Source organism: Mobula hypostoma, chromosome 6 (assembly GCF_963921235.1).
Source record: "Mobula hypostoma chromosome 6, sMobHyp1.1, whole genome shotgun sequence".
NCBI lineage: Eukaryota > Metazoa > Chordata > Chondrichthyes > Myliobatiformes > Myliobatidae > Mobula > Mobula hypostoma.
In genome coordinates this window covers 37,827,315-37,847,091 of record NC_086102.1, presented here as the reverse complement: position 1 = coordinate 37,847,091, position 19,777 = coordinate 37,827,315, and the positions used below count along the sequence as shown (strand labels likewise).

Sequence of the window (19,777 nt, the reverse complement as noted above, 5' to 3'; positions counted from 1 at the left end):
GAAATTACATTCTTCCATAGAAGCCTTGATAACATCCTTAAATCATTTCCTCTGTTGCCAAGTTAGTACTTGCCTTAAGCAAATATGTAGAGTGTTTTTGTGTTGGAACATGAACGATGCCTGTGCATCAGTATCAATTGAATATCAGCACTTCAGTGCAGAAAATGTTGATCTGGGAGTGGGTGCTGACGTTAGTAGATTTGGAGGATTTTGTAGAAACTTTTCTAAAGCTTTGTAGTACATATTATCCCTCAGGATACTCTCCAGTAACTTACCTACCACAAAAGTTAGACCTACTGCTCAATAGTTCTCAAATTTTTCTTTGCTGCCCTTCTCAGGTAAAGCACTCCATTTGCCACCCTCCAGTCTATCAGCACCTCACCACGGTCTCAAATATCTCAGCCAGAGATCCTGCGTTTTGTTCTCTAGCCTCCCACAGTGTTCCTGGATACACATTCTTAGGCCTTAGACATTTGTCTATCTTAATATTATACCTTTTAAAAGATCCAGCACCTACTCTGCTGTAATATAGCCTGTCCCTAAACCTACCAATTTACTTTTGCTAGTTCTTAAGTTTCTCTTTGGTAAAAACAGAGGGGGTTTATTCATTAAGGACCTTGCCTACCTTCCACAGCTCCAAACAGTGATGTCCATTTTGGTCTTTGAGGGGGTTCTGTTCTATCCATAGAAGGACAGAGGGTCACAAGATTTTCATTATCTTGTGGCAGACACTGAGACATTAAACTAGCTCATTTCTTGATGACAAAACTCATCTCATGGTAACAGCATTCCTCTTCCTCTTCCAAAATTGCCTTTTTAGATGGCATGTTGTTCTTTGAAATAGACTCCTCCCGCTCATCTCTCTCAGGGCAGCTTGGTTAATGCTGAAGTATCTGAATGCCTACGCACTGTCCGTTAGAGTCCTGACATTCCCAATCCCATTCTGGTAAAGCAAGTCATCTATCCATGGTTGCTTATAATGTGGAAAAACTCCAGCTATGTAAATAGATAGACAGATAGATACATCATTGATCCCAAAGGAAATTACAGCGTCGTAGTAGCGTTACAAGTGCACAAATATAAATATTAGAAAAGAAGTAGAAAAAAATAACTTACCACAAACAGTCTAACAGGAGGGCGTTATCACTTCTCCATCTATAAGTTGACTCATTATAGAGCCTAATGGCTGAGGGTAAGAATGACCTGATATAACGCTCTTTGGAGCAGCACAGTTGTCTTAGTCTATTAGTAGAAGTGCTTCTCTGTTCAGCCAAGGTGGCATCCAGAGGGTGAGAAACATCGTCCAGAATTGCCAGGATTTTCTGTAGGGTCCTTTGTTCTACCACAGCCTCCAGTGTGTCCAGTTTGACTCCTATAACAGAGTCAGCCTTTCTAATCAGTTTATTGAGCCTGTTGGCATGACCCGTGTTGACACCATTGCCCTAGCTTACCACCGCATAGAAGATAATGGCAACAGCAGATTGGTAGAGCACATGAAGGAGAGAAGGAGAGGCCTGCATACTCCAAAGGACCTTAGTCTCCTCAGTAAATAGAGGTGACTCTGGCCCTTCTTGTACACAGCCTCTGTGTTGGTGCTCCACTCAAGTCTGCCTTTTCAGGTGCACCACCAGGTACTTGTAGGTCCTCACCATATCCACGTCCTTGATCCGGTGGCAAGGAAGCCCTAGGCAACCTGTGCATGAATATTAGCAGATACACCAAAGTTCAAAGTTACATGTAGATGTACCTGTGAGGTTGAAGAGAAAGTGGATTTAGGTGAGAAATGTACAATACTGTTGACTGGTCTCTTACATCACATAGATTCAGATCCTGTGAACTCTCTGTCTGAAACTGGGATGGAATTCTGACTCAGAGGTTGCTTTCCCTTTACAAATGGATGTGCCTATTGAACACGTGTAATAGAGAGGAAAAGCTGCTGGTACGACTTGCACACTTTGTAAGTAGCACACTAGCGTGTTTCACTTCTAACTGCTGTCTGAAATGTGTCAGAAGGTACTTGGTTCAGTGGCAATCAGGAAAGGCAGTAGTTAGCATGGCCTTGCCAGCAACACCCACATCCCACAAACAAGACAGAAAAATGGATAGGAATGACGATTACCCAGAAATTTTCATAATTGACAGAAATCTTCAGCAGCTTACAAAATGAGTACAGTCAATGGCATGACTTTTAGTAACATGACCCAAAACCATAGAATTCTGCAGTTCAATTTAGCATCACTTGCACTGTCTGAGAAACATCAGCAGCTACTCTGCTCGGTTATGATTGTATGCATTTTGTTGATACACCTGGCAGAGACATAGCATCTATATGTGCAAGGTTTCATTGACCTTATTTCAGTGTTGCATAGTTATGAATAAATGCTTTCTTGAATTTCACAAGCCTTGTGCTGCAAATGCAAACTGATTTTCAGGAATTTTCTAGCCAAATGCTGTGCATTTGCTGTGCTGTCAGTAATAAAACAAAAGACAGAACTTTTTGAAATGTGGTAAGGAAAGGAAGGAAGAGTAAATATATATGTATGTAGTTCCTGATATAGCAATTGTTAACCTCTTCACTATGGTTGTGGGTTTGAGTGTGAAGATTTGTTATTTTAGTCACTGTTGACTTCTGTTATCTCAGCCAGTGGGAGAAACAATTTTGGTCTTGAAAGAGTTGAAGGGTGTGGGACTCAGCTTTTAAGGCTTGCGTGTAGTGCCCTTGACAATTCTACTTGATTGTGAGAAAGTGAAGTTGCCTTTCTGACCAAAGCAGTATTTGTAATTAAAGTATCCTACCGTACTCTTAGGTTGGGAGTTCATTGATTTTGACCTAGCAATGCTAAAGAACGGTTACGATATGATATTGTTTGAAGTTGCAGATGATGGTGATAAAACTCTGCCATGGCCGATGAGGGAAGTGGTCCTGTTGAACAAATCCTAGTCAGTTTATGCAATGTATCGGCAGATTGTGCACATTACATTCATGGTGAGTCGGTGTGGTGTGAACAAATGTTTAGCGTGGTTGACAGTGTGCTAATCAAATTCTGGATAGTGTTTGTTTGGTTTCGGTAGTCAATGGGTTACAAATACCTGACATATTGACCCCTGAATATAATACAGGGCACCCATACCATTACTAAATTCAAAATTCCAGCATACATGCATATATTCATTCCCATGAATGGCAGATCTAGGTTCCTCCCTCTCTCCACCTTTAGTACAATGCTGTGGAGTACGATTACCATACTGTCAGATTTCTGTGTATTTTCAGACATATGGACAAAATCGACAAATGAGTGTCCGCATAAACATAACCCGTTCGTTACCTGGGCTGACCTCTATCTGGAGTTCATCCAAGCAAGCTGAGAGTATTCTACTACATTCCAGACTTGTGCCTTGTACCTTGTGGAAAAGTTTTGAAGAGTCAAAAGGTGAATCACTTTTCTCAGAGTACCCAACATCTGACCTGATTTTGTAGCCCTGGTGTTTCTATGGTTGGCCCAGTTTAGATTTTGCTGATGATGAGGGATCGGCAACGGGAATATCACTGAACTCCATTTGAATGTTATTGATGGTTATTAAGCTCTTGTTGGAGATGTTCATGGTCTGGCACCTTCATGACTTGAGCATTACTCACCACTTATTCACTGACTTTTTAAATTTCGTCTTGGTTTACTGCAAGCAGGTCTGGAACATTTCCTGAAGAACTGCTTTCATGTCATTCCAAGTAACCTCTGTAAGACTGAGACTACCCATTACATTTCACAAAGGATCCTTGCAGAAGGGGGACATTTTCTTCTAACTTTCTGGTAATGTTATCCTAAGGAAGAAGAAAAGAAATCAATGATCTACCATGGTCATACTCACAATAGGAGTTCAATAATGCAAAAATAAGACAACTCTTATTTATTCAACACTGCTATTTGCAGTAACCTATCTCAAGGGTATTATCAAATAAAATTGGTTACCAAGGTATTAGGCTAGATGACCCAAGGCTTGGTTGAGGAGTTAAGTTTTAAGAAGTACTTTAAGGAGGAAAGGGAGGCATAGAAATAGAAGCTTTATAGAGAATTCCAGAATTTAGGGTATTGATAGCTGAACATATAGGCCTCAGTAGTGGAGTACTTGAATCTGTTGATGAACAAGTGCCCAGAAGGTTGTAAGGATGGAGGAAGTCACAGGGATAATAAGGGACTGAGACTATGAAAGGATTAAAAGCAAAACTGAGTGTCTTAAAAACTTGACATCAGATAACCAGGAGCTAATGTAGGTCAGCAAGCAGAGTGATGGTTGATGAGCAGATGTTATGAGTTGGGATATGAACAAATGAGGTTTGAATAACCTCAGAGTAAACAAGAAATAGTTATACAAACACTATGATATATGATAGGTGTACACCAAACAGATAGAATGGGACTATTAAGTTTCTTTATCACTTCATACTATTTTCCATTGATTCCAACTGATTAGAATGCATATTATTATTGTTGAGCCATTGAGAATATGTGTCCAACTGACTGATGGAGTGACATGTCTGCCGATTTACCAGTGAAGATAAATATATTTATTTACTAACTGGATGTGTGCATGGAGGGCAAATCAGCATTTATTGCCCAAACATCTGCAAAAAAATGATTACCTTCTGTCCAAATTTACCATCATCTGTGTACTCTTACAATATTATAGGGACCTCTACAATTTTGACCCAGCAACGATGAGGTAATGGTGACAGATTTCAAATTGGTACAGTATGTGACTTGTGGTGAACTTGCTTGTGTTCCTACTTCCTTTTTGATTGTAGAGTTCGATGAATTTGAGAAGTATTTTTGAATTAGCTGTGGTGAATTGTTGGCTCATGTAGATTGTCTGCAACACTGAACAAAATTTGAACCTAAAATATCAGAGACTATAGTGCAGAAATAATCATCATGTTCATTTTTTTCTCCCCATCAGCCTCCTTCCATTCCTCTTTATCTGACACGATCGGATTAATCCTCTATTGGACTTCCCCCGTTCCTGCTTATCCAAATTTTCATTAAAATCCTTTGTGCCTCAGAACTGTACATTCCATACCTATTTCAGTGCTGATACTTTTTTTTTTGTGTGTTCATCAAGATGGGGCATGTTAGTATAACAGAACAGAATATTCAGCCTATTTTTCAACCAGTCAGCAACAAACAGTGCCAGATTAGGATGAGTTCAGAATAAAACTTAACTCCAACAGAGTACCTGAGAGCCAGATTCAGAACTTATCTCTCAGAAGCCAACATGTTCCACTTTCTCTTTGATGGCCAAATAATTTCAAGTTTGTCCTCGAAAACAAGGGAATCAGGAAACAAGGTTAGCGCACTCATGCAGTGAGTAGTGCGGCTGTTTCTGATAAATCACATCCCCCGTGTCGCAGGTTAAATCCTGACCTCTGATTCTGTCTGTGTGGTATTTGTATGCTCGCAGTGGGATCTTCTGCAGCTCTGGTTTCCTCTCATCATCCCAATGATACGCGGCTTGGTCGGTTACTTGGCCATTGTAAGTTGCCCCCAGTGGAGGCTGGTGAATTAATATAACATGGGGCATATAAATTACAGGGAAAATTAGTAGGGAATGGGTTTGTTTTGTGATAGACTTGATGGACAGAAATAGTTTTCTGCATTGTAAGGAAAGTGGAAATAATTAAGACATTGCTAGACACTAAAAATGAATCAGCAGAAGATTTCAGCAACATCAGTAATGCATATATTTGACATTCTGTCAATATATTATTTCACTTTTTATGTCATGTTATTTCATATTTCTGATGACATTCCCTTTCACTCTTCGTCTCTCTGCCAGCTCTCAGAGTAACCCCATTCTTTCCATGAATCCTCTGTAACCTGCTTCTCTTTCCACAACGGATCCTAAGGGAAATTTAGTGTGCTTGACTCATCTACCAAGAAGCACGTCTTTGAGGGGTGGGAGGAAACCTGTCTTGCTAGGGGAACCCAGCGCTGTTACAGGGAGAACGAATAAACCCTGCACAAACGGGTCTGGGAATCAGGAGTGAACCTGGGCTATTTGAGTAGTGAGGCAACAACACTGCTTGTTGCACCTCTTTCCTAACCACATGGACAGGTCCTTCTCTCGGGACAGAGTTTAGCTGTGCTAGAATTTATATTTATATGCACCCCCACTGGGTTATGCACATCCACAACCCACTTTCCTCAATTCATGTTTGCTCAGTCTACATGGTGGGCTTCTGGGAATACTGCTATGGCAACGAAAGGGAGTCCCGAAACACATCCAAAGATGATACAGGTATCTTAGCTCAGGGTCCTTCAAGGGAACTCTATGAAAAGTTGGCAGGAATCAGAATAAAGTCAGCTAAAGGTGATTGCTGACAACAGGATTGATTGATTTCAGGGACATCATACACGTGGATGGGGTTGTTGTCACACGGCAAGTAAATGTATGCACAGATGCAGTGGAGCAGCAGCAGCATCACAGGCACTTAGCATCATAGGAGCAGCATTCACAAGAAAACATAAACACACATAAATCCTACAAATACTATTTGCAAGAAAGGACACAATAAAAACAAAAAAAAAAACCCACAAAGTCCCTCTTACTGCAAAATGATCAAGCTGGTCATAGTACTGCAATGATCAGGGTTTTGCTCGTTGATCAACAACAGAATGGTTGATGGCATGTAGCTGCACATGAACCTGGTGGTGAGGGGCTTCGGGCTTCTGTATCTCCTGCTTCAGTACAGGAGTGAGTCAGCAGAACAGCAGAGATCCTTGAGTGATCTGAAGGAGTGTCTTGAATTTACTCCAGTGATATCTGCTGGAAAATATGTATAACTAGATATCATGTAGTTATCAGATAGCAGAATGTGCAAGGGTAAAAAGACCCCGATGGGAGTCATATACAGGCCTCTGAACAGTAGCCAGGATATGGTGTGCAAATTACAATGAGAGATAGAAGAGGCTTGTCAAAAGGATAATGTTAGGTTAGTCTTGGGGGATTTCAGTATGCAGGTAGATTGGGAAAATCACGTTGATGTTGGATCCAAAAAGAAGGATTTTGTAGAATGCCAATGGAATGTTCTTTTTAGAATAGCTTGTGGTTGAGACTGCTAGAGAAAAGACAGTAATAGATTGGGTATTATGTAATGAACCAGATTTGATTAGGGAGCTTAAGATAAAGGAACCCTTTGGAGGAAGCAATCATAATGTGGTAGAATTCACCCTGTAATTTGAGAGGGAGAAGCTAAAATCAGATGTATCAGTATTACAGTGAAGTACAGAATGCATATCGGACCACTGGAAAATGACACTGGAGAGGTAGTAATGGGTGACAATGAAAATAGTGAATATTTTGCAGTAGTCTTCACTGTGGAAGACACTAGCAGTAAGTGAGAAATTCGAGTGTCAGGGGGCAGAAGTGAGTGTAGTTGTTATTACAGAGGAAAAAGTGAATGGGAAGCTGATACATCAGGAGGTAGACAAGTCACCTGGAAAAGATGGATTACACTACTGGATTCTGAAAGAGGCATTAGTAATGATCTTTCAAGAATCACCAGATTTTGGAATCGTTCTGGAGGACTAGAAAATTGCAAATGTCTCTTCATGCTTTAAGAAAGCAGGGGTGGGGGAAGCAAAAGGCAGGAGATTATTGACCTGTTAGCCTGACTTCAATGGTTGGGAAGATGTTGCAGTCCATTATTAAGGATGAGGTTTTGGGGTACTTGGAGGAACATAATAAAATAGGCCGAAGTTGGCATGGTTTCCTTAAGGGGAAATCTTGCCTGACAAATCTGTTGGAATTTTAGAGGAAATAACAGGAAGAATAGATAAGGAGAGTCAGTGGAGGTTGATTACTTGGATTTTCAGAAGGCCTCTGACAATGTGCAGTACCTGAGGCTTCCTAATAAGATAAAAGCCAATGGTATTACAGGAAAGATACTAGCATGGATAGAAGACAACAGCAACAAAGTGCTGGAGAAACTCAGCAAGCCGGGTAGCATCTGTGGAAAGGAATAAACAGTTGACTTTTAGGGCCAAGACCCTTTATCAGGAGCTGATGAAGGGTCTCAGCCCAAAACATTAACTGTTTATTCCTTTCCATAGATGCTGCCTGGGCTGCTGAGTTCCTCCAGCATTTTGTATGTGTTGTCTTAGACTTCCAGCATCTGCAAGTTTTCTCTTATAGCATGATAGAAGATTGGCTGACTGGCAGCAGGCAAAGAGTGGGAATAAAGGAGACCTCTTCATTGACTGTCAGTGACTCGTGGTGTTCTGCAGGGGTTGATATTGAAACTGCTTTGTTTCATGTTATATGTCAATGATTCGGTTGATGGAATTGATTGCTTTGTGGCCAAGTTTGCAAAAGATACAACGATAGGTGAGAGGTAGGTAATGTAGAGGAAGCAGTGAGTCTGCAGAAGGACTTAGACAAATTAGGACAATAGGCAAAGAAGTGCCAGATGGAATAGAGTGTAAGGACTTGTGAGTTCTCATGCAAGATTCCCTAAAGGTTAACTTGCAGGTTGTGTCAGTGATAAGGAAGACAAATGAAATATTAGTATTAATTTTGAGTGGACTAGTTTACAGTATAAAAGCAAGGATGTAATGCTGAGGCTTTATAAGGCATTGGTCAGACTGCACTTGGAACATTGTGGGCAATTTTGGGCCCCTTATCTAAGAAAGGAAGTGCTGACATTGGAGAGGGTCGAGTGGAGGTTCACAAGAATGATCGCAGGTATGACAGGGCTAGTGTATAAAGAGCATAGATGACTCTGGGCCTGTGCTCGCGGGAGGGGGGGATCTCACTGTACCCTATTGATTATTGAAAAGCCTAGATAGAGTGGATGTGGAGAGGATGTTTCCTATAGTGGGGGTGTCTAGGACAGAGGGTACAGACTCACAAATCAAGGACGTTCCTTTAGAGCCATGATGAGGAGGAATTTCCTCAGCCTGAGATTGGTGAATCTTTGGAATTCATTGCCACAGACAGCTGTGGAGGCCAAGCCATTAGGTATATTTAGAGTGGAGGGTGATAGATTTGTGATTAATAAGAGTATCAAAGGTTGGGGGTGTTGTGGATAGCATGGAGGGTTGTCAAAGGCTACAGCAGGATGCAGAACTGGCCTGAGAAGTGGCAGATGGACTGCAACTCAACTAAGTGTAAAATGGTTCATTTTGGTAGGTCCAATTTGAAGACAGTATATTATATAAATGGTAAGACTCTTGGCAGTGTGGAGGATCTGAGAGATTTTGGGGTGCATGTCGTTAGGATAGTCAAAGCTGCTGCACAGGTTGACAGTGTTGTTAAGAAGGCGTATGGTGTGTTGGCATTCATCAACCTTGGGATTGAGTTCAAGACCCGTGAGGTAATGTTACAGCTTTATAAGACCTTGGCCAGATCCCACTTGGAGTACTGTATTCAGTTCTGGTCACCTCACAACAGGAAGGATGTGGATACTACAGAGAGAGTGCAGAGGAGATTTACAAGGATGTTGCCTGGATTGGAGGGTGTACCTTATGAGCATAGGTTGAGTGTGCTTGGCCTTTTCTCCTTGGAGCGATGGAAGATGAGTGGTGACCTGATGGAGGTGTATAAAATGATGAGGGGCATTGATCGTGTGGATAGCCAGAGGCTTTTTCCCAGGGCTGAAATGGCTAACATGAGGGGGCATAGTTTTGGAAATGCTGAAGGGCCTGTAATGTGCTGTAAATTTCTATGTCCTATGTTCTATGTTATGGGGAGAATGCAGGAGAACGGGATTGAGAGAGATAATAAATTAGTCATGATGGAATGGTGGATCAGACTCGATGGGCTGAATGGCCTAATTCTGCTCCTTTGTCTTATGGCCTTATAATACAAGCTCACTTGGATAAAAATAAAACACTATTGTCAATAGAAATATGAAAAGAAGGCCTTTCGGTTCATGAAACCTTCTCCAACACTCAGTATCATGGCTGACATTCAGCATTGACTTCACTGTCTGTTTATACAAAAATCCGCTTCATGTCCAAAACTCCATCAATCACAGCCCTGAGTGCAGGCATCCACGGCCTTTTTCATTAAGGAATTCCAAAGACTCACAACATGGAGTAGGAAAAAGTCTTTTCTCTTCAACTCTATATAGATGACACCATTTAACTCTATCATCCTTAGCTCTGCACCCTCCACCAAAGTGAATAGTCTCATCAAATCTGAATTATCAGTTCCTCTCAAAAACGTATGCATCAATGAGATCATTTTTCATTCTTCTGAGTTCTGCAGGAGAGGCTCATTCTTCTCCATTTCCTTTTCTTGGATAATACTTTCAAACCTGGAATTAATATTTAAACCAACAATTGAAGTCTATCAACCATCACTGAAGCACTGCTGGGGCAGGTGGGGGCTGGGTGGTTTGTTGGTGGTGTGTGGTAGGATACCATTCTGAGAAAATACTCCATACTGTATTGTGTTTTCCATAGTGCAAATCTGCATCATCTGTGCAAGTGTCAATAAGTGCAAGTTTCTCATTTTTTTTTGCACAATGATTTGTGAATTCTGTAAGAACTAATTTCTGTTACCCAATGGCTGTAATGAGGTGATTACCCATATTCAAAATAGCTTCATGATAAACATTCACTTGGGTAAGACACCAAACATTGGGAATGCCTGTATTTTCTTGAAGATCCTTGTTACAGTCCTTTTTCACTGGAAGAGAACCTCAGAAAAGTTAAGATAACATATTTTCCATCATTTGTGTCAATATATCTTCTATTTCAAGCAGTGTTTCCAGCACTTTGAGAAACCGAAGCTGAGCAGTTTGGGATAAAGTCCTTAACTAAACTAAATATACACCACCATGACCTGACGGAGATTAGATCTTGCAAATCAAGAACGTTGTTTTTTTGCATTTGTGGTCTCTTGCGACATCTTCAATAACACAAAAGTGTTATTTCTTTCCATTGTACTTAAAAGGTAATAGTGTTTTCATGCTGCTTTTCTCAGAGGAAAGGCCACACAGTATCTAAGCAATACAGCTAGACTGATCTGCGGGGTGGAATGAACATATATTCAGCTGTTAAAACTTACCTACAGACTAGCAACAGATGGGGCCTCTGCTGCTGACTTAATCCCTCTCAAAGCAAAAATAGCTCACGAAACACCAACTCCCAAACACGTATCTGCATAACGTCGTTCCGGTCTGCATTTATCAATCATTCTTTTTATTGACGTATTCTGATTTGGACGCTGACTTTACAACTGCAGCCATCTTTCGGGGATTTTCAGAGGAAGAAGATTCCATGTACACTATTAGGTGCATAAAACAGACGATCACAGAGGCTCCTTCAGAACGACAGCATTGTATGGGTATGGATTCTTCACCTTTTTGTAGTTTTTTTAACTTAAGTGCTTTCACCGTAAGGGCTATGTCACATGGGTTAACCAGTGGACTGTGCTTGTTGACTGCCTCCGTAAGCAGACATTTCACTCTCCTGGTTTAAGTGGGTTACATGATACTGCAACAATGCACCAGAGACATTGAATAAAAGGCACTCCTGTTCCCTATACTCCAGTTTTCTTCAGTATTGTCTGAATTTCTCACAAGTCAGTTATTGGTGTAAAACTATCAAGAGGGGAAATAAAAAGAAGTAAAATAGACCAAATGTTTTCAGATAAATATGGTAAAGTTAGAGGACACGATGCGATCACTCATCACATGCCCTGACGCCACATGTTCAGGATATCAGAATTAGAACCAAGTGTTCTTTTGTATGGGTAGATAAATGGCTCAAATAGACTGTGTTCATGAATTCATGGACAATTCTGGAATCCGATAGCGAAGGGAGAGAACCTGCTTCTGTGTTGTTGAGTGCAAGTCTTTAGACCCCTTTAGCAAGAAGAGGACATGCCCTGGATGGTGAGCTTTCTCAGCGATGAATGCTGACGTGTTGGGGCACTGCCTCTTCAGGATGTCCTTGATGGTGGGGAGGGTTGTGTCTGTGATGGAGCTGGCTGAGTCTCCAATCCTGGGCAGGCTCTTGCGAGCCTGTGTTTTGGAGGTGGTGATGGAACCTGTTGGAATGCTGTCCACCATACATCTACAGAGATTTGCAAGTCTTTGATGACGTACCGAATCTCCTCAAGCTCCAATGAAGCAGAGCCACTGGGGCTCTTTCTTTGTGATTGCGTTGCTGCTTTGGGCACAGGGATGTTGATACCTGGGAACTTAAAGCTGCTCACCCTTTCCAGTGCTGACCCCTCATTGAGGACAGGAATGTGGTCTCCCAAGTTCCCCTTCCTGAGGTTCACAATTAACTCTTTGGTCTTGTGTCAGGGTCAGGATGCTGTTGTGACACCACTTAACTAGTCAGTCCATTTCACTCCTGTACATCTCCTCATCATCATCTGAGATTTTACCAACAATAGTGGTGGCATCTGTAAACCTATAGATGGTGTTTGAACTGTGCTTAGGTACACAGTCACAGGGGTGTATGGGGCGTCAGGGAGGGGTAGCACCTCTGGTGGGGGAACATGTCGTGTCCTTTTCAAGGTGGTTGGTCCACCTTTGGTCCCCACCTGGCACTCAGCTCTCACCTGTGGCTCCCCGTAGCTGTTTGCATGCGACAGCGGCCACACCCCGGGCAACGGCTTCGACAAGCCGGCTAAACCAGGTGAGCGTAGCCAACGGGTCTGAAACCCTCGGTGGGATAGGGAGTTGTCTATCCCAGCATGTGAAGACAAACTCCGGCGGATTGAGCAGACGAGACCAAGGGAAGGTCCAACGGTCAAGAAGGCAGTCTCTGCAAGCGTCGTGGAACATGTAGAGCACGACAAGACACAGAAGATTTCCTGGTCATCCACTGCGCCTAGTCCCATCTCCAGCTGTCTCGACTCTGCCTTGCCACTGGATCCAGATGGGAATTGGGAAGAGAGAGTGAGGCTGACGCTGCGCAACTCTCCCTCACTTAAATCCAAATCAAGCGCTAGTCTCGACACCGTCAAGCCAGCTGGTGGCGCAGTGACATCAGCGCCGGACTCCAGAGCGAAGGTTCCTGAGTTCGAATCCAGTCGAGCCGCTCCCGGGCACGTTTTCCATCCGTGGCGGGTTGAGTGTCAAGCTAGCAACTCGACCTCGTAGAAAAAAGTACTAATGGTGTCGAGGTGTTGATCGATGATGATGGACGAACCTTAGGTACACAGTCATGAGTGTAGAGAGGAGAGCAGTGTGCTAAGTATGTCTATGATCAAACTTTAAAAAATGCCTCTACAAATGATTCTGTAAAATACTAACTAAAACATGTAAAACAGCAGCCTGCTTGGACTAAGCTTAGGTGAACCTCTATGAAACACTGTTAAAAGAGGAATAGGCAGTTTGTGGTTGGTCAGGAGAACGGTCTGCATTTGGAAAGCTCAGCAGTCAACTTTCACGAGTTACATCCAGTGCTACAGCGTTCACTCTCTGCAAGAGTTAAACTAATTCACTAATAACAAAACGCAAGGGTGAATAATTAATTTCAATGAATGATTTTAAGATTTAGTGTTTGATATAGGTCACTTTATTGTTGCCTGATTAATTTGTAGACATCTGAGTAGGTGTTGCTCATAATTATTTAGAGTTTTCATGTAAAATCTGAGTTGTTGAGTGCAAGTCTTTAGACTCCTATAGGGGACATGTCCTGGATGGTGATGCTTCTTCATGACGGATGCCAACACCTGAAATCCTGAAATGATTTAAAAAAAATACTGTCTTTGGTTATATGGATACATACTGTATGTATAAACAGGGAAATTATACTAGAACTATATACAAGGCAAGTTAGACTTCATAGTGGGAATACTATGTATGGTTCTAGTTACCACTTCATAGAAAATCTGTGATAGTGCTGGATTTGGTTCATGGGATATTTACAGAGATTTTCTGAGGACTGGAAATGTGTAGCTGTTCGGAAACAGAAAATAAATAAGAGTTGTTTTCTTGGGAACAGAAAAGGTAGAGAGAAGACCTACTGGAGATGTATAAAGTCATCATGGGCTTTGTATCTACCTTAAATTAACAGTTACCTTTTTTTGTTGAAATAGGAAGTACCTATTTCCCTTAGCATGGATATCAAAAATCACGTGACTATGCTTTAGAGAATCGAGAGAAGGATTATGAAAATCACTCAGAGAGTACCAGGAATCTAGCTTCACTGTGTGAAGGGTGGAGAGGCAGAAAATCTTCAAGTTTAAACAAGACTAGGAAGTATGAGGGGTGATTGATAAGTTCGTGGCCTACGGTAGAAGGAGATGAGCTATTACCTTCAAACTTTCTGCATTATCACGGAAAGAGTTGAACTTCAGGTGCATGTTAGATAGTTGTATAACTCATCGCTTTCTACCTTAAGCCACAAACTTATCAATCACCCCTGCTGTGGACCACTTTCTGGAGGTCCAAGACATCGAATTCTACAAAGAAGGGATCCATATGCTCCACGACCGCTGGACTAAGTGTGTAAATGTAGGAGGGGACTGTGTTGAAAAATAAATGCGCTAGGTTTTCTAAAATTGACTCCTTCTATCTTAGGCTATGAATTTATCAGTCACCCCTCATATATATGCAATGAGCCAGCTGCTGGCAAGTGACATTTGGCTGGGTAGTTTTTCTACTGGCATAGACACTGTAGGCCAAAAAGATTCCTGTTTTTTAAAAATAAACTTTATATGGTTTTATGGTTATTTTCAGTTAATGGAATTGAACAGCAGCTATAAAGATGATTTAGCCATGCATGGGAAAACCATGCCTGAAAGGGCTAAAGATGCTGAGATACTCATTATTGCTTTTGACTTCATAGGTGCAAGCCCTTGTCTTGATATCTGTATTGTTATCATTTTGTGGCAAATATTTGACAAAATTAAATAAAGATAATGAATCATTTAAACTAATTCCTACTTCCTGCAAAGTGGACGCCTGAAATTGTGGAAATTAAAGCAAAAAAATGTTAGAGAGAAAAAAGCTGTGGATCAGGCAGAATTGCAAGGGCACCAAGTTAATGTTTAAGATCAACGATCTCTCACTGGAATTGATTAGAATTCCCACTTTCAGTTCAAACCACTACAATTGTTATAGAGGCCGCAGAAACAATTGCTATTTCTAACACCTTTCGTTTTGTAAAACTGTTTGGTTGTGAAGAAAACCACAATCTGGCCAGCTGGTGACCAAATGGACTTGAGGTTTGTTTCATCTTTGACAACATTTGCGATTGCTATAGTTTTTTTGCATGCTATAGTTTATACCTAACATCAATGATTCAATATAAATGGATCGAAAAGTTGATAATTGTTTTATTATCATCATAAAATGAGACATGAGGTCCGTGGGGTCCCCAGGGAAGGGTAGCACCTCCGGTGAGGGGACTTTTGGTGTCCATACCGGGGCAGCTCTCACCTATGGCTCCAAGTAGTTGTTTGTGTATTATACCCTTTGCCCATCCTCTGGGTTTTTCCCCCCTCCCCCTTTTCCTTCCCCCGGGCCTCCTGTCCCATGATCTTCTCATATCCCTTTTGCCAATCACCTGTCCAGCTCTTGGCTCCATCCCTCCCCCTCCTGTCTTCTCCTATCATTTTGGATCTCCCCCTCCCCCTCCCACTTTCAAATCTCTTACTAGCTCTTCTTTCAGTTAGTCCTGACGAAGGGTCTCGGCCTGAAACGTCGACTGCGCCTCTTCCTATAGATGCTGCCTGGCCTGCTGCGTTCACCAGCAACTTTGATGTGTGTTGCTTGGATTTCCAGCATGTGCAGAATTCCTCGTGTTTACGTTTTTAAAGACAGTGAAAAACTTTGTTTTGCAGGCCATCCGCACCGATACCTTCAAAGCATTAGCGTACCAAGGTGGTGCAAAGGGGAAAGCAAGAGCAAAATGCAGAATTTGGCAATGAACCTGGAGGGAAAGCGCGGTGCAGGTATACAAATAGATTGTTAGATCAACAGATCATCTTTATTGTACAAGTCCATTCAACGGTCTTATAACAGCAGGATAAAAGCTGACTATGAGCCTGCAGGCTTGTTTTCAAGCTTTTGTATCTTTTGCCTAATAGAAAGGGGAACAAGTGAGAATTATCAGAGTGGGTCGGGGTTTTTGATTACGTTGGCTGCTTTCCTGAGGTATTGTTAAGTATAGGCAGGGTTCAAGGAAGAGAGGCTGTTTTTTGTGGATTAAGCAAGTGTCCACAACTCTGTAATTTCTTGCAGACCTGGGCACAACAGTTGCTATTCCAAGCTATGGTGTGTCAACATAGCATACTTTCGACAGTGCATCTATAAAAATTGGTGAGTGTCAACGTGGATCTGCCAAATTTCCTTAGCCTTCTGAAGAAGAAGAAGGACTGATATATCTTTTAATGCCATGGTGTCTACCTAGTTGGACAAACTTTTGGTGAAATTTACACCTAGGGCTGCTATTTACACAAGGTTTTATGGTGATATTTACAATGAAGCTCTGTGCTTCACACCTCATTCTGAAATAAGTGACAAGCTCTTTGGCTTTACTGACATTGATAGAAAGTTTGTAGTCTTGACCGCATTGCACGCTGCTAGCCTCCCTATCTTCTTCTACTCTGATGCATCTTTATTTGAGATCCTGCCTACCATGGCGGTGTTACCTGTGGACTAGTAGATGGACAGAACAGAATCTGTCCACAGTTGTGAGTGTGTAGGGAGTAAAGCAGGATGTGGCATTGAGGATAATCGTGGTGTGGGTATTACTGCTTACTGGTTGCAGTTTGTTGGTCAGGAAACTGAGAAGCCATTTGCAAAGGGAGGTCTAGGAGGCTGGAGACGGAGTAGCTATGGAAAGGATGTTTCCCATGGTGGGAGAGTCTCGGACAAGAGGGCACAGCCTCAGGATAGAGGGGCACCCTTTCAAAACAGAGAAGTGGAGAAATTTCTTTAGCCAAAGGGTGGTGAATTTGCGGAATTTGTAGCCACATGCAGTTGTGGAGGCCAGGTCATTGGGTATATTTGAGGCAGAGATTGACAGGTTCTTAACTGGACAGGCATCAAAGGTTACGGGTAGAAGGCCTGGAACTGGGGTTGAGGAGGAGACAGAAAGAAAGGATCGGCCATGATTAAATGGCGGCGCAGACTCGATGGGCCAGATGGCCTAATTCTGCTCCTATGTCTTATGGTCTAAGCGTTTCGGCAGTAGGTGAATTACAGTGTGTCGAGGTTGTCTGGGAGACTGAATGTGTGACAGAACCAGCCTCTTCAAAGCACTTCATGATGGTGGATGTCAGAGCCACTAGGTGATAGTCATTAAGGAACATTACCTTGTTTTCTTAGGTACCAGGATGATAGTGATCTTCTCAGATCTGGTGGGAACCTCAGAATGAAGCAGTGGAAGGTAAAAGATATCTGCAAGTACCCCCACCAGCTGATCCACACGGGATCTAAGGACACAGCTGGGGATTTCATCCAAGCTGAATAGGGACTTCCTTTTACCAAGGTTGGGACTATTTAACTGTGATTCTGAGGATTATTTGCAGTAAGTAGGCCACTTTGATTCAGACCAAGCAGGAGGACATGGCCTACCCAGGACAGGAATCAATGAAGGAACTGAGTCAGGCCAGCAAGCTCAGGGCAGAGCTGGTGTCCATGTGAGGAAGTGAAATGGTGTATGTGGTACAAAACAAACTGTGATATACAACACTCCTCAGAGGGAGTACTCAGGTGAAATGCTGCAATGGGGATTTGCAAGGCTGTGAGTACTTACCAAAGTGGGGGCTGGATAGATGACTGAGAAGGGCGTTCAGCATACAATTAACCAAGTGCACTTGACCATAAGTTTCAGGCAGATTGGCTCTTAGGGATGCATCTGAAATAAAGCATTCTTTCTTAGGGCAACTCTGGCACTGAACTTTATAGACTAAGGAATAAATGTTCAATCCCTGTTAGGTGCTGAGTTAAAATAATATTGTGTGGGACAGTGATCGATGTCCCCGAGTGAGTTGCCTTTCTTACCGATGTGCTGGAAATGAGTGCACTGATGGAAGACAAGTCTGGGTTCAGTTAAAGTCGCCAGCTTGGGAATAGTGCTAGTGGACGTTCAGTGAAGGAAAAGCTGTTTCACAATTTAAGGCCATAAGACACAGGACTAGAATTAGGCCACTTGGCCCATCGGGCCTGCTCTGCCATTCAATCATGGCTGATCCTTTTTCCTTCCCCTCACAGCCCCATTCCCCGGCCTCTCAGAATCAGAATCAGCCTTATTATCGCTGGCATGTGTTGTGAAATTCATTAACATAGCTGCAGTAGTTCAATGGAATGCATAATATAGAAGCAAAACAAGTAAAAATAAACCCTCCCATAACCTTTGATGCCGGACCCAATCAATAACCTACCAAGCTCTGCCTTAAATTCACTCAATGACCTGGCCTCCACAGCTGCCTGTGGTGATAAATTCCACAAATTTACCACCCTCTGGCTAAAGAAATTTGCATCTGCACTGCAGAAAGAAGTACTGTAACATAGTCTAAAGATAGAAGTGCCAGATGGCAGAGACAAGATAGGTTATGTTTACTTTTGTTATCTTTCTGGTGATCTGCAAGATTTGTCAGCTTAAAGCCCCTGTCAGGTGAAAAGCAGAACAACTACTTTATAATAACTGAAGTGGATTTTACTGTTTCAAAAATTGATAATGATTGCTTTCCAATGGTTATGAGATAGAACGATCAAAGCAAATCCGGTACAATGTAGGTCATATAATGGCGATCTTTAGTATTGGGGTGCAGTTCTGAAATTCAGCTAATAAACTGATTAAGAAACAATCGCTGATCCTGGAAATGAAATGCAGATGTGCCGTTTAAGTTGGCTTTGGGGCCAGCACAGGCATTGTGGGCCGAAAGTCCTGAAATCCTGTTCTTGTGCTCAACCAGTCAGGCAGCATAGTCCTTGGGATTGAAGCCCTTTTGTCAGAATACACAGACATATAGAGAAGTGCATTTAGCACTCGTTGTGAAGTCCGGTCACCCCGTTTGATCTGAGCGGTTGCAGTTGAACCAGCTTGGTCAGGTCCTCACTGAATCCAACATCTAGACTGAACAGTCAGAGGAACACCTGATGTCTGAACAACTTTCCTGTACCTCCTCTAGGCCACAAGGAGTTGCAGGAAGAGTAGTAAGAACAAGGGGAAATAAAGCTTTGTACAGGTCATGGGTATGCATACAAGTGAAGGAGAAATTATTTCTATTCTATAATAGAATTGTGTAAAATTTAGCATCTTGTTTCCTCCTGGTGTTCTTGGTTGTCAGCTGGAAGTATATCTTCTTACAAACAGGAGAAAATCTGCAGATGCTGGACATCCAAGCAACACACACAAAATGCTGGAGGAACTCAGCAGGCCAGGCAGCATCTATGGAAAAAAAAAGAACAGTCAACGTTTCAGGCCGAGACCCTTCCTCAGGACAGGAGAAGAAAAGATCTGGAGTCAGAGTTAGAAGGTGGGGGGAGGGGAGGAAGAAACACAAAGGTGATGGGTGAAACCGGGAGGGGGAGGGGGTGAAGTAACGAGCCTGGGAGTTGTTTGGTGAAAGAGATATACGGGGCTGGAGAAGGGGGAATCTGATTGGAGAGGACAGAAGGCCATGGAAGAAAGGTGGGGAGGCACCAGAGGGAGGTGATAGGTGGGTAAGGAGATAAGGTGAGAGGGGGAAAAGGGATTGGGGAATGGTAAAGGGGAGGCATTACCGGAAGTTTGAGAAATTGATGTTCATGCCATCACTTTGGAGGCTACCCAGACAGAATATAAGGTGTTGCTCCTCAAAC

At 42.4% G+C, this 19,777-nt stretch overlaps 1 long non-coding RNA gene across 1 annotated transcript in view; it reads left to right on the top strand.

Moving 5' to 3' along the window:
- The first annotated feature begins 11,227 nt into the window (after positions 1-11,227).
- Positions 11,228-19,777, top strand: part of LOC134347507 (uncharacterized) — a 61,264-nt gene continuing 52,714 nt past the window's right edge. Inside the window, exon 1 of the long non-coding RNA XR_010018174.1 lies at positions 11,228-11,346. This is a non-coding gene — a long non-coding RNA (uncharacterized LOC134347507). The remainder of the gene's footprint in view (positions 11,347-19,777) is intronic.